Raw genomic sequence first — 16,388 nt, 5'->3', positions numbered from 1 at the left:
CCCCACCAGCCCCATAGCTAAGAACAAGGAGACCCCCCACACCAAGAGTTTATTTCGCACAATCTGCTCTCCTCCGGTGACAACACATCATCATGTCACAATCTATGTGACCCCAGAGACCGGAAATCCCCCATTTCACAGCAGTCACAAGTGCGTCACAGAGAGAAGTGAGAACTACTGTGACAATGTAACAATCTTCATGAATCCCCCGATGATGGAGGGGACCCGATACATTGTGCGATCAAGCCAAGCTGTCATCTGCGGAGGGATGACAAGGACAGACGAGCGATGGAAGATCAGAGGGGTGTCTGCAGATCTATACGTGTATGGCAAGCGCATCTATAATGAATGGAGTGCCGATCAATGGATCGGGTGCAGCTGCCCCATCAATCACTCGCTGACCATCGCACAATACACACAGCGACCCAATCAGCGGATCGCTGCCTCATCACCATCGGAGTACAGCTGCAATTAAATCTGACAGTGATTGCTCACTGACTGCAATCCGATCGTACAGAAATTGCATTATTGATCTAGGCTGATCGGTGCAGGAAATTCCAATATACGGATCATTGCCAGGACTGATCGCTCACCTACGGAGGAAGCTTGGAATGATCCGAGTGACAGTATCCCGGGAATAAGAGGATCCGGAAGATGAGTGGAATGAGGGCGTACCGGGGGAGATCCGCTTAGCGGCGGTTGTACGGCTCCGGCAGAGATCAGCGCGACACACACCTTCCTTCTCCCACCGGCGCCCTGCGCCTCCTGAAACACAGCACTCCGGGAGCACCGTTATAGCTTCTCATACTATCATGTGATCAGGCCGGGAGCAGCCAATCACAGAGCGCGGTAATTATGGGACAGCCAATCAGATCTGCAGGGGCGGGGCCGAATGGGATCTCCTCTCCTGCGAGCCACGCAGCAGACCGCATGAGTGAGATCAGACGGCGGTGGTGCGTCATCAGGGTCACGTGTTCCCCCCGCCGCCGCCGGGTGCTGCTGAGATCTGCCAGAGCTGTGTGTGCGGGGGACATGGAGCTGCATGGAGTGTATAGAGCTGCATGGAGTGTATAGAGCCTCATGGAGCTTCACAGTACGCAGATCTAAATACAGTATACAGAGCCATAGTATAAATCGAGTTACATGCAGTATGTGAAGCTACAGTATATAGAGTCACAGTATATAGAACCATAATATACAGAGCTATATACAGTATATAGAGCCATAGTATAAACATAGTCACATGCAGTATATAGACAGTATATAGAACCATAATATACAGTGTATATACTCATACATGTACCAGGGTTGGGGGATAAATCCCGGTGTCTGCACAATTCTTGGCTGTGTTCACAAATGTCTGACACAGATTAGCCCCTGCTGTAGCCTCTCACCCTGTGACTGGATACAAAGTTACACTGGGGGAGGGGAGACTGAGGAAATGCTTCCTCCTGCCAGCAGCAGACTGACCACTGCGGGAGGGGAGACTGAGGAAATGCTTCCTCCTGCCTGCAGCAGCAGACTGATCACTGGGGGAGGGGAGACTGAGGAAATGCTTCCTCCTGCAGAACCTTTTTTGTGCTGCCACTAGATGTCCTCAGTCTGATGATTGACATTGTTCAGCTCGCTTCTTCTGAGCCCATGTCGTCCTGGACCTGCCCCCAGCCTGTGATTGGACAGTGAAAGGAGCAGTAGCACAGTGATGAGCTCACTCTGCTCTCTCCTCCTGTCAACATGCAGCAGTTCAGAACATGAACTGATTGGCTCCTTGTGCTGCTGCTTCCGCTCTCCCTCCAGCCCTGCTGTACAGCGGCTGCAATAGGCTGACTCCGGGTCACATGGGATGATTCCAGCTTCCATCACATAAAAGGGAATATGGAGTGACACGGGCCGCCATCGCTGTCCTCTGCTCTGGAATGTGCCGGCTCCCTGGTTGTCATGGTGATCCTCCGGATTCAGCACTTTCCATGACACTGACCCAGAGGGAATATGAAAGTTGTGTCACATGTCTGAGCCCTTCATTCCCGGAGAGTGAGCTCAGCAAGAAGGACTCTGCCGCCGGATCAGAGAAGGTGATTGGCTGTCACTCTTCCCCGAATCTCTGCTCAGTCACCCGAGCCGGGAAAGACATTTAACCCCGTCATGGCTGGCTGGGCGACAGTGTCGGGTTCCCTCTATAAACAGCTGCAGTTCATGGTACTTAAAGGGTCAGTCCACCTTCACATCACCATTCCTGTGGGCTGTGCGAGGCCTCTCCCCAGCCAGAGACTGCAGGAGCAGGAGATGGGCAGAGACTGCGGAGATGGGGCAGCAGATGGGCAGAGACTGCGGACATGGAGCAGGAGATGGGCAGAGACTGCAGACATGGAGCAGGAGATGGGCAGAGACTGCGGACATGGAGCAGGAGATGGGCAGAGACTGCAGACATGGAGCAGGAGATGGGCAGAGACTGCAGAGATGGGGCAGGAGATGAACAGAGACAGCGGACATGGAGCAGGAGATGGGCAGAGACTACAGACATGGAGCAGGAGATGGGCAGAGACTGCAGACATGGAGCAGGAGATGGGCAGAGACTGCAGAGATGGGGCAGGAGATGGGCAGAGACTGCGGAGATGGGGCAGGAGATGGGCAGAGACTACAGACATGGAGCAGGAGATGGGCAGAGACTGCGGACATGGAGCAGGAGATGGGCAGAGACTGCAGACATGGAGCAGGAGATGGGCAGAGACTGCGGAGATGGGGCAGGAGATGGGCAGAGACTGCAGACATGGAGCAGGAGATGGGCAGAGACTGCGGAGATGGGGCAGCAGATGGGCAGAGACTGCGGACATGGAGCAGGAGATGGGCAGAGACTGCAGACATGGAGCAGGAGATGGGCAGAGACTGCGGACATGGAGCAGGAGATGGGCAGAGACTGCAGACATGGAGCAGGAGATGGGCAGAGACTGCGGAGATGGGCAGAGACTGCGGAGATTGGGCAGGAGATGGGCAGAGACAGCAGACATGGAGCAGGAGATGGACACAGACTGCGGACACGGAGCAGGAGATGAACAGAGACAGCAGAGATGGGGCAGGAGATGGGCAGAGACTGCAGACATGGAGCAGGAATGGGCAGAGACTGCGGAGATGGAGCAAGAGATGGGCAGAGACTACAGACATGGAGCAGGAGATGGGCAGAGACTGCGGAGATGGGCAGAGACTGCAGACATGGAGCAGGGAGCAGGAGATGGGCAGAGACTGCGGAGATGGGCAGAGACTGCAGACATGGAGCAGGGAGCAGGAGATGGGCAGAGACTGCGGAGATGGGCAGAGACTGCAGACATGGAGCAGGGAGCAGGAGATGGGCAGAGACTGCGGAGATGGGCAGAGACTGCAGACATGGAGCAGGGAGCAGGAGATGGGCAGAGACTGCGGAGATGGGCAGAGACTGCAGACATGGAGCAGGGAGCAGGAGATGGGCAGAGACTGCGGAGATGGGCAGAGACTGCAGACATGGAGCAGGGAGCAGGAGATGGGCAGAGACTGCGGAGATGGGCAGAGACTGCAGACATGGAGCAGGGAGCAGGAGATGGGCAGAGACTGCGGAGATGGGCAGAGACTGCAGACATGGAGCAGGGAGCAGGAGATGGGCAGAGACTGCGGAGATGGGCAGAGACTGCAGACATGGAGCAGGGAGCAGGAGATGGGCAGAGACTGCGGAGATGGGCAGAGACTGCAGACATGGAGCAGGGAGCAGGAGATGGGCAGAGACTGCGGAGATGGGCAGAGACTGCAGACATGGAGCAGGGAGCAGGAGATGGGCAGAGACTGCGGAGATGGGCAGAGACTGCAGACATGGAGCAGGGAGCAGGAGATGGGCAGAGACTGCGGAGATGGGCAGAGACTGCAGACATGGAGCAGGGAGCAGGAGATGGGCAGAGACTGCGGAGATGGGCAGAGACTGCAGACATGGAGCAGGGAGCAGGAGATGGGCAGAGACTGCGGAGATGGGCAGAGACTGCAGACATGGAGCAGGGAGCAGGAGATGGGCAGAGACTGCGGAGATGGGCAGAGACTGCAGACATGGAGCAGGGAGCAGGAGATGGGCAGAGACTGCGGAGATGGGCAGAGACTGCAGACATGGAGCAGGGAGCAGGAGATGGGCAGAGACTGCGGAGATGGGCAGAGACTGCAGACATGGAGCAGGGAGCAGGAGATGGGCAGAGACTGCGGAGATGGGCAGAGACTGCAGACATGGAGCAGGGAGCAGGAGATGGGCAGAGACTGCGGAGATGGGCAGAGACTGCAGACATGGAGCAGGGAGCAGGAGATGGGCAGAGACTGCGGAGATGGGCAGAGACTGCAGACATGGAGCAGGGAGCAGGAGATGGGCAGAGACTGCGGAGATGGGCAGAGACTGCAGACATGGAGCAGGGAGCAGGAGATGGGCAGAGACTGCGGAGATGGGCAGAGACTGCAGACATGGAGCAGGGAGCAGGAGATGGGCAGAGACTGCGGAGATGGGCAGAGACTGCAGACATGGAGCAGGGAGCAGGAGATGGGCAGAGACTGCGGAGATGGGCAGAGACTGCAGACATGGAGCAGGGAGCAGGAGATGGGCAGAGACTGCGGAGATGGGCAGAGACTGCAGACATGGAGCAGGGAGCAGGAGATGGGCAGAGACTGCGGAGATGGGCAGAGACTGCAGACATGGAGCAGGGAGCAGGAGATGGGCAGAGACTGCGGAGATGGGCAGAGACTGCAGACATGGAGCAGGGAGCAGGAGATGGGCAGAGACTGCGGAGATGGGCAGAGACTGCAGACATGGAGCAGGGAGCAGGAGATGGGCAGAGACTGCGGAGATGGGCAGAGACTGCAGACATGGAGCAGGGAGCAGGAGATGGGCAGAGACTGCGGAGATGGGCAGAGACTGCAGACATGGAGCAGGGAGCAGGAGATGGGCAGAGACTGCGGAGATGGGCAGAGACTGCAGACATGGAGCAGGGAGCAGGAGATGGGCAGAGACTGCGGAGATGGGCAGAGACTGCAGACATGGAGCAGGGAGCAGGAGATGGGCAGAGACTGCGGAGATGGGCAGAGACTGCAGACATGGAGCAGGGAGCAGGAGATGGGCAGAGACTGCGGAGATGGGCAGAGACTGCAGACATGGAGCAGGGAGCAGGAGATGGGCAGAGACTGCGGAGATGGGCAGAGACTGCAGACATGGAGCAGGGAGCAGGAGATGGGCAGAGACTGCGGAGATGGGCAGAGACTGCAGACATGGAGCAGGGAGCAGGAGATGGGCAGAGACTGCGGAGATGGGCAGAGACTGCAGACATGGAGCAGGGAGCAGGAGATGGGCAGAGACTGCGGAGATGGGCAGAGACTGCAGACATGGAGCAGGGAGCAGGAGATGGGCAGAGACTGCGGAGATGGGCAGAGACTGCAGACATGGAGCAGGGAGCAGGAGATGGGCAGAGACTGCGGAGATGGGCAGAGACTGCAGACATGGAGCAGGGAGCAGGAGATGGGCAGAGACTGCGGAGATGGGCAGAGACTGCAGACATGGAGCAGGGAGCAGGAGATGGGCAGAGACTGCGGAGATGGGCAGAGACTGCAGACATGGAGCAGGGAGCAGGAGATGGGCAGAGACTGCGGAGATGGGCAGAGACTGCAGACATGGAGCAGGGAGCAGGAGATGGGCAGAGACTGCGGAGATGGGCAGAGACTGCAGACATGGAGCAGGGAGCAGGAGATGGGCAGAGACTGCGGAGATGGGCAGAGACTGCAGACATGGAGCAGGGAGCAGGAGATGGGCAGAGACTGCGGAGATGGGCAGAGACTGCAGACATGGAGCAGGGAGCAGGAGATGGGCAGAGACTGCGGAGATGGGCAGAGACTGCAGACATGGAGCAGGGAGCAGGAGATGGGCAGAGACTGCAGAGATGGAGCAGGAGATGAGCAGAGACTGCCCTGGTGCGTACCCCGGGCTCTATGATATTGGGCTGTATGTGGACTGTACACAGGAAGTCCAGTTGGTCCAGCAGGAAGTGAGGAATGATTGGTGTGTCACATCCTTCCTCAGCTATAGAGCCGGTGTGATGGGTTGGTGGGGGAGGTCACACAGACACCTCCAGGTACATGGGCCAGGGGGTAGGCAGAGCCACCTGGACGGATCAGGAAGGGGGTGGAGCAAGGGTAAGACCTGCAACCTATGAGGAGGTAGTTCACAGCTTATGGGGGGCAATTTGGTCTTTTCGCCTTGGGTGCCGAAGAACCTTCTCCGTTCAGGGGGCACAGTTCCAGACTGGGGGGCACAGTTCCAGATCAGGGGGCACAGTTCCAGACTGGGGGGCACAGTTCCAGATCGGGGGCACAGTTCCAGATCGGGGGGCACACCGGTATCATGGAAGGAAGTCACCGGCACTCCAAAGATGAAAGCTTTATCCAGAACACATAATGAGCTCAATTCACACAAGGATAAGGTGCTTTGTTTTCAGTCATGTGACTGTCCTCTTCATATCTCATTGGACGAGACTGAAGGTAACTGTCACTTTTTCAGAAATAAGTATTTTCTTGGTGTTTTCGGCTTTGCGAATTGAGCCGAATGTCTCGCAGAGCCCCCTTCCTCAGGGTCATTGTGTCACCATCACAAAGTCTCTGTAAGGAAGGGGGCCCTGTGGGGGTCTGAAACGTTGGCTATTTGACCAATGTGACATGATATGCCTGGAATACGTGCTTTGGAGTGCTGGTGGCTTCTTCCATTGCCACTTGTTATGCATGGAGCCTTCAATCGCAGTCACTACCAGGACCTCTCTGAAGCACATCTGGTCCATCACCTTCAGGACTGAACAGCTCCACACAAGACTTTGTTGGAAGGTAAACCATAGACATGGCATGGTCATCACCTGACCCAACTGATAATGGTAAACCATAGACACGGGATAGTGATCACCTGACCCAACTGATAATGGTCAGATGGAGCCATCCATCTCAGTCACTATGAAGACCTCTCTGAAGCACATCTGGTCCGTCATCTTCAGGATTGAGCAGCTCCACACAATACTTTGTTGGAAGGCAAACCATAGACATGGGATGGTCATCACCTGACCCAACTCATCATGGTCAGATGGAACCATCCATCGCAGTCAGTATAAGGACCTCTCTGAAGCACATCTGGTCCGTCACCTTCAGGACTGAACAGCTCCACACAAGACTTTGTTGGAAGGTAAACCATAGAAATGGCATGGTCATCACCTGACCCAACTCATCATGGTCAGATGGAGCCATCCATCGCAGTCATTATAAGGACCTCTCTGAAGCACATCTGGTCCGTCACCTTCAGGACTGAACAGCTCCACACAAGACTTTGTTGGAAGGTAAACCATAGAAATGGCATGGTCATCACCTGACCCAACTCATAACAGTCAGATAGATGGTCAGAGTAATAATTTCTCCTATTTAGGACAACTCCTTATAGGCCAGTCAATCTTAGAAGATGAACCAAAGTCCAAAATGGATCTTCTCAGATGACTTCTCCAAGGACTAGTCAGGTGCCTCTTTCAGCAGGTTAATGAGCCTTGCCACATTACAAAAATGGTTCTAGAATGGTTTTAGAAACACGACAAGAAGTTTGAGGTGATGACTTGCCTTCCAAATTCTCCAGATCTCTGACCGTCTGATTGTCACAACGTTTGCTCAGAATAGTCATTGGATGGATGGACGGTTGAATTGTCATTGGATGGTTGCTTGTTTTGGCTAACCGCTCATGTCTATGTCCAGCCAAAATCACAAAGAAAGTTGAAAAGCCAGTGAACTAAAACCCCCATCATCCACACAAAAAGTGAACCATCAGGTTTGACTGTGTTCAGTTTTCCTCCTGTATTGAAATGCTAATACACCCAAAACTCTATGGTGAGACTCCGGCAGCTATGACACCCGCTGCTTCTCTTCCTTAAAGGAGAACTATGAGGCGAGTGCTTTTCACTCACCTCATAGTTCTAGCCGACCTGTGACAATGAGACTGTCACAGGTCGGCTCAGTAGATCGGGAAGTGAGCGAATTACATACCAGCGTTCGCTCACCTCTCGATCCTGTCACGGCTCTCTGCCGTGACAGGGGAGGGGCTGGACTCCCAGCGCTGACTGGCGGAACGGACGGGGGAGGGGGTATGCTCTAGATAGGCAGAGCCAGCTGTCAGTCACGGAGCTGGGCGGATCCCGGTACAACAGCTCGCGGTAACGGGAGGACACAAACTAGCGTTCTCCCGTCACCCTAGGCTCACGGTATACTGAGCCTAGGGTGACGGGAGGACGCTAGTTTGTGTCCTCCCGTTACCTTAAGGAGAACTATGGGGAAAAGCCTTAACCCCATAGTTCTCCTTTAAAGAGGAACACCACAAAAACAAATAACCCTTGCAGTAGGGCTTCCCTCCACACTGCATGGGTTAAATGCTAGTTTTTGTCTAGGGGCTGCATTAAAGAAGATATTCCTAACTGATCCTCAGTCCCACCTGGCTGTTAGACCGATCCCTGCAACCTCTTCTCTGGTGGGCTTAGCTGACCCGCTGACATCATCACACCTAATGCAGGTCTATTAGACGTGAGGATGCCAAGGGACATACCACAGCTGGAGCGGAGGGAGGGAGTGGTCACTGCCGCAGGGCTGAGGATCGGGTGAGTATATCTTCATTCTTCTGGTCTCTAGACCAAAATGAGCAGTTAACCCTTGCAGTTGGGGAGGTAGCCCCACTGCAAGGGTTAATAAAGTTTTCTTCCTTTGTGAACATTGTCCCAGGGATATGTGCAGATGCAAACATATGCCGCAGATGACCTTTGACCCCCCCAAAAAACAGTTTTGGGCCATTTGTGCTCACCATTGGTCCACATGCCGTATGTGTTCATTCCATTGTGCAACTTGGCCTGTCTCTGTCAGGAATTCACATGGCATTGTTACAAACGAGAGCTAATATTGTCCTTGCTGTTGGCACGGGATCGTCTGGTCACAACGTCTACACTGGTGGTGGTCAACTTGGTAATCATACAGGACCCCCAGTATGGCCCCGGACTTGTTCAGACTGCCCAATGGGTCACGTTAGGCAGCCCATTCAAAATGAACACAGCAAAATTTCGATCCTGCAGCTTTTTTTTTTTTTACTCTCTGAAAAGTCGGGCACTTGGTCATGGACAGAGAGCCCGACACTTGCAGGAGAGAGGAGGGGACTTGGCGGCATACCTCATCCCGCCGGGTGAATGTCCGCTCCTCTCTCTGCCGGCATCCATCACCAAGATGGCTGCGCATGCGCGATGACGTCATCACGCACGCGCTTGTTGATGTCACACCGGTGTGTCCCTCGGTATCCGCTCCGGGTGACACCCAGCCTCGGGATGCCCTTGGACCCCGAGATTCTTAGCTCCTGGAGGTGAGGGACTGATTTGAAAGTGCAGCATGCTGCGTATATGTAAATACCTGTAATAATAAATATATGAAATCCTGTAATGACATGGAGGTGAGCAGGAGGAACAGGTGAGAGGTGCAGAAGATTGACACTCACAGAAGTTTTGGTTTTGGGGGACCATTTCCCAGGGATACCCGGGTGACACCATTAGAGGGGTGACACCAAAATGACCCACAGTCATTTTCGTGTCACCCCCCTCTGAAAAGTCGGGTGCTCGGTCATGGACCGAACGCCCGACAGTGTCAGGAGAGAGGAGGGGACCTGGCGGCATACCTTATCCCGCCGGGTGACTGTCTCCTCCTCTCTCTGCCGGCGTCCATCACCAAGATGGCCGCCGGCAGGTATCAGAATACCGCCGCGCGTGCTCGATGACGTCATCGCGCACGTGCGTGGTGATGTCACGTGCATGCGCAGTGACGTCTCGGCGGGGTGACACTCGGTTACCGATCCGGGTGTCACCCAGCCTCGGGACGCCCCTGAGCACGGGTGGTGGATAATGTGAGCCCAGTGCTGACTATCCTGCAGCAGGACACAGCAGATACACCTTGTTGGCTACTACCCTACAACCATGCTATGGGCGGGGTGTCATTCAAGGTTGGGAGGGCTCTAGACATCAGAGAACAAAACCTGCATCAGGAGATAGGAATTCCACACCCCTGCTGCCCTTCTACTCCCTCTCAGATAGCAAGCATTTGAGCTGTAAGTTGGAAAATGACTCGCTAAACTATTGCAGACTTGCCAAGCTTCACAATATTGTTGCACAATTACAGCGAGTCTGCATTGCAGGTCTCCAGACCAGCGAGCTTTGTAAAAGTGCTGTACCCTCGCAGAGCTCTCGCAAAGACCTGCAGGACTCTTGCTGTAGACTTGCCGAGCAAATTTACTACAAATTCAAGAAGTGTCGCCTAGAACTTGTGCTGCGAGTGTTCTGCAAGTCTGCAACCTGCCAGGAATATGTGCAGCAAGTTACCAAGAATTACAATTTAACTCTAACACAAGTTTGTGGCAAGTTATCCTTGCTATCTGGGCTGCTGCCCCATGGCCGGGCCTTGGTTGGCCTTGTGTGAAATCCGGCCCTGCTCATAGTGATAGTTGACCAGTCATCTCATCATTCAGAATGACCAGCTGGGAGTGTCTGCAGGTCCCCCCTAGATAAAATGATTGCTGGAGGACGCCTTTCCTTAGAGAACCATGGAGATACCCAAAGATGGCTTCTCATTCTGAAAATGCTAGTTGCCTGTCTGCCATCAATTACACCGTTTCTTCAATACTTTGAGTCATTAACTCAGAAGAACAATAATGCCGGTAATGACTACTGACCTTACCCAGACTTTCCTGATCTGCATACAAGTTCCAGGTTATTGACTCAGTAAGTACATAAGTCTGTAGAGTCCATATAACAGCCAGGCAACAAGCTGATCAGCAATGGTCAGAAGGTGGCCAGCAATAACCAGAAGGTGGCCAGCAATGGTCCACCTCCCCCCTATAATTATTTTAGTTTAAATCAGGCTTGCCTTGACTTCAAGCATTCAGATGAGAGGAGAGCGGGTACAAGCAGTCGGTGATCAGTGATCGCTGAGTGTTTGTAGATAATTGAGGACAGAGTATGGTTACTATATCCTCGGTTATGAATGAATGGGAAGTGATCTACATCCCCTCCTGTTCATTCATGATTGTGGTTATAGTAAACATACTCTGTCCTCATGTTATGAATGAACAGGAACACTCAGTATGGAGGAATCCTGATCATTTATAACAGGGGCTGCAGAAAAAGAGATTGAGGACTCTGTGTCCTCAATCTCTTTTTCTATTTTAAAAGGGAAATATCAGGGGTCTGTTTAGACCCCTAATATTTCCCAGAAGCCCCTAAAAGTGAAGTGAAAAAGAAAAATATTTATTAAAAAATGAATTAATAAATAAAAATAAAATATTCAAAAAATGTGAAAAAATTACAATCAAAACATTTTCGGTTTTCGGCCTGACTGAATTTTTTATTCTGGTTTCGTTTCGGTTTTGAAATTTCCATTTCGGTGCACCTCTAGCAGCAACCATATTTCAGGCCGTGTAATGGAATATTCTGGTGCCTATGCAACATTGTCTCTGTTTGGCTCATTGGGTGTAAGGGGGGCGGTCTGAATACAACTGCAGCTATCATTCAAGTGCAAATCTCCGTGTGAACAATGAAACGGCCCGGCTCCAGCTGTCCCTCCACAAAGCAATCCCCAGTACACTGTCGCTTTAAGAGGACATTTTACACGGCTCACACACAATGGGGACTAATGGTCAAGGGTGACGTGCTTTCAGCTCTGGCTGAAGGGGTGCTCTTCAAAACATCCTAAAATGGAGGCTGTCTTCAACCGTCCTGAATAGAGGTGGAAACGTTTAGCTTGTATAGTAGATACTTGAGGTACAAACCTAAAAAATGTATCTATGCCTGCTGCAGAGGAAATGTAAAATGAAAACTACATTGTATTTTTTTACACATTTTGAATGATTTATATAACAAGGGCCTAAAAAGTCATTTTTGGTGATATATGCATTTAGTTTTATTAGCTGTGTATATTTTGATTGTTATATTTCATATACAAATCTGTAAATGCTCCCTCTAGTGGTCATCTGTATATTTGCAAACGTGATGAATATCACTGCTATAGCTAAAGGAGAACTATGGGGTCAGGGCTTTTCCCCATAGTTCTCCTAAGGGTCACGGGAGAACACAAACTAGCGTCCTTCCGTGACCCTAAGCTCAGTATAAAGTCACAGTATACGGAGACGCCGCAGGCAGGACGGATCCCGATAATACTGTCTGGATCCACCCAGCTGCGTGATTGACAGCTGGCTCTGCCTATCTAGAGGCAGAGCCAGCTGTACCCGCCCCCTCCACCGTCCGTTTCGCCAGTCAGCGCTGGAGGATCGGAGCGGGGAGTGGGGGAATCCCTGCAGGGAGCCGTGAGTGACAGTCACAGCTCTCTGCAGGGATAGATTACAAGTGAGCGAGCGATGGTATGTGTTCGCTCACTTCCCGATCTACTGAGCCGACCTGTGACAGTCTCATTGTCACAGGTCGGCTCAGATTACCAGGCTGAGTGAAAATCACCTGCCTCATAATTCTCCTTTAACGACCAGACCACTGAGATAAGATCATTTAGCTTTTTACTACTGCCGCCGGGTTCCATGCTGCTAGATTGCCTCAGAGGATAATTGCACTTTCACAGAAACCGCCGCTATCCTGTCTGAACAACACAAACCTCCCCCCTTCCATAGATACATACTTAACTGAAACCTCAGTCTCGGCCTGCCACTCTCTTCCACATCCCTCAGCAAAATCTTCCTTTACGATGGCCACGTCTGCTCAATAAAATATGTATATATATATATATACACTGAGTGGCCAGATTATTATGACCCCCCATCAGTACTTTGTTGGGCCGCCTGGTGACTCCACGAGATGTTGGAAGGTGATGCGAGGAATCTGACGCGGCACTGTTGCCCTTCTGTTGTCTTGTACCAGTCTTGCCACTCTCCGTTCTGCCCTAACATTGACTAGTCGCTGACGGCCACAATTCGCACGTTCAGACCCAGATTTTCGGCTGACAGTCCGGTCTTTAAACACTTTAACAACAGCTGCTCTTGAACATGTAACGAATTCTGCTGTTTTGCTGATACTCGCTCCATGGCTCCGAGCGCCAACAATCATCCCACGTTCAAAGGCTGTCACATCGCGTTGTTTCCCCGTATCTTCAGAAACAAATCACTTCTACTGTCGTGGTAAACAACCTGCTCCCCTATTTATAATGGTCTGGCCCTCTAGCAACTTCAGCGCCAAATTATAGCTAATTGGCCTACAAACGTCAGGTGGTCATAATAATCTGGCCACTCAGTTTATATATCTTACTTCCTGGGCACAGCACTGGTGACTGCCGGGATCCCCCTTTCTTTTAGGGGTATCACCTACTGATAGGATTCCCCTCACCCAGATACCTCATTGGCTTCCCAATCCTTATTATTATACAGAATTCATAAAGCCATAACAGTTTCAATGGCACTTTACAAAATAAAGGGAGACGGGACAGTCACAATACAATTCCAGACAAGAGGGTTAGGAGGGCCCTCCTCACAAGAGCTTACAATCTAAAGGGGAGGTGCAAGTGATTCAAAAGGTAATAACTGTGAGGGGATGAGCTGATGAAGAAGGTAAAAGTTCAGTTTTGAGGTGGAGGCGGCATAGGCTTCCCTGAAGAGATGAGTTTTTAGGGATTGGCTAACGGCAGACAGAGTAGAAGACAGTGGCAGAGATTGGGGTAGGGAGTTCCAGACGGTGAAGGAGGCTCTAGAGGAGTCCTGGAGAAGAGCATGGGAGGCGGTGATGAGGGAGCTAGAGAGAAGGAGGTTTTAGGAGGAATCAAGAGGACGGGTTGGGTGACATTTTAAAATGAGATTGGTAATGTAGAGTTGGTGGGCAGAGGTGTGGTTGGCTTTGTATGTTGTTGTTTTATATTTTATTTGTTGGGCATGCAAAAGGCAGTGGAGGAATTGGTAGAGAGGGGCAGGTGATGGAAGCTGGTGGAGGGATTGCCGAAAAGGGAACTTGGGGCAGTGGACACTGAATGGTTGGTAAGGTGGCTGAATCTGGCAGCAGCATTCATAAAAGGCTGAAAGGGAGGGAGTTGCAGTAGTCAAGGCAAGTGATAACAGCAGTTCTTGATATATGGTCATTGATTTGGTCCATATGATGAGGCGCTGTGTGCCAGCTGATCTGTATATTGCATCCTTGAGAAAGTGGACTTTGCTCCAAGAAATAAGTTGGATGGATCTGCATACCCCTCCTCCATATCAATATGTCCACAGTATTAAACTGCATGGAGTATGGCATGCAATGTGATGATTTGCTTTCTCCCCCATTAGCTTCCTCTTTTCTCAAAAATAACATTTGAAATAACAACTTTTCATCTTTGCACCTGAAAATACCTGAGGGACACGACAGCCCCATGCGTTATATACTGTTAGTACGTTTGGGCACAGGAGAAGACTCTGTGTTATGGGCCTGTTAGCTCGGATCTTGTGCACCCCCTGCTCTCCGCACAGCTGTGTCAACACATTCCAGCCATTGTCACCCAGGGAAGAGAGAGCACTAAATAATGACAGGAGTGAGAATAAAACGTCTTTTACCGAAGGGTAGGGAGTGACAAGGTGACACGCTGGATTCCCACCAGCTTTATATACACGCCTCTGAGTGCACTCTGGGGAATGCCATTAATTGCCCCTCATTGTACGGTCATTTCTAGGAATCTGTGAACTTGGTCAGTAGAGGGGAAGAGACAGAAGGGAGAGACAAAAAATGCCATTCAAAGGTCTCAATGGAGTCAATGCCCACCAGGCATTTGAGGTGGTTTCATTTTAAGCAACCAAATACAAACTTTTATTTGCATGTGCGTCATAGTGATTTTGTCATTTATTTTTTAATGCTCAGATGACAACGTACGATGCCTAATATGGATATACAATATGTAAGAGTGTGTGTACTTGAATTCTTAGATCGCCTCTTTTCCATGATTCGTACGTGGTGCCATTATATGCAGGTTGGGTAGATCTGGACTTACTGCGGTGGTAGGTGTTACTGACCACTATAGGGGTTGTCCCTACCTCTGTTTACTGGAGCATTAGAGCCAAATGGTGAACCGAGAATGGTGGTAGGCCCTACTGAACACTATGGGGGTTGTTCCTACTTCGTATACAGGGGATATTAGAGCCAAATGTTGAAGTGACACTGGCGGTAGGACCTAGTGAACACTATAGGGGTAGGTTCTACCTCTGTATAGAGGGCGCATTATAGCCAAATTCTGAACTGAGAATGGTGGTAGGTCTTAGTGAACACTATAGGTGCAGTTCCTTCCTCTGTACAGAAGGCAGGTTATAGGCAAATGCTGAAGAGAGAATGGTGGTAGGCCTTGCTGAACACTATAGAGGTAGTCCCTACCTTGTTTTCAGGGTACATTAGAGCTAAATGCTGAAATGAGAATGGTGGTAGGCCTTATTGAACACTTTAAGGGTAGGTTCTACCTCTGTATAAAGGGCACATTATAGCCAAATTCTGAACTGAGAATAGTGGTAAGCCGTACTGAACACTTTAGGGGTAGGTTCTAATACTATGTATACAAAGGACATTATAGCCAAATTCTGAACTAAGAATGGTGGTAGGCCTTATTGAACACTATAGGGGTAGGTTCTACCTCTGTATAGAGGGCAGATTATAGCCAAATTCTGAACAGAGAATGGGGGTAGGTCTTCCTGAACACTATAGGGTAGGTTATACCTCTGTAGACTGTGGACATTAGAGCCAAATTCTGAACTGAGATTGGTGGTAGGCCTTACTGAACACAATAGGGGTAGGTTCTACCTCTGTATACTGAGGACATTAGAGCCACATGCTGATCTAACAGTGGTGGTAGGCCTTGGTAAACACTATAGGGATAGTTCCTACCTCTGTATACTGGACACGTCCATGCAAATCCATAAGAACATCACATTCAGAAACGTTCTTCATACCAATGAGTTGTTTCGGCAACACCAGCTTGGCTATAGCAAATAAGTTGCAGCTACTGCAATTTACTATATGAAATGTCCATAATGGTGCACATAAGGCATTTGATGCATCAATGTGCAGCTCTTTTACTTGTGTTGGCCATGGATGCAGTTCCTTCCATTTTTGTTCACAGTATTCTGTAATAAATGCATATAAACTGCGTTTGCATGGGTTTCCTTTACGGTTCTCTGTGCTGTCTCCCATGTTGGCTTCTATTGTTTCTGCTGTCCAGCAGCGAGGAAGCCATCTTAGGAAAAGGTCAACACAGGCTGACATTAGGTCAACAGCCCTCCCTCCAGCCCAGGCCAGCTGTCATACTGTGCACGCTTGTTCCGAGGTCAGCTTCCACTGGGTTACACGGAGGAAGCC

This window comes from Nanorana parkeri, unplaced genomic scaffold (assembly GCF_000935625.1).
Source record: "Nanorana parkeri isolate BGI_ZX_2015 unplaced genomic scaffold, ASM93562v1 scaffold686, whole genome shotgun sequence".
In the NCBI taxonomy this organism is placed as follows: domain Eukaryota; kingdom Metazoa; phylum Chordata; class Amphibia; order Anura; family Dicroglossidae; genus Nanorana; species Nanorana parkeri.
The sequence above is the reverse complement of the archived record's forward strand: the minus strand, read 5'-3'. Positions refer to the sequence as shown.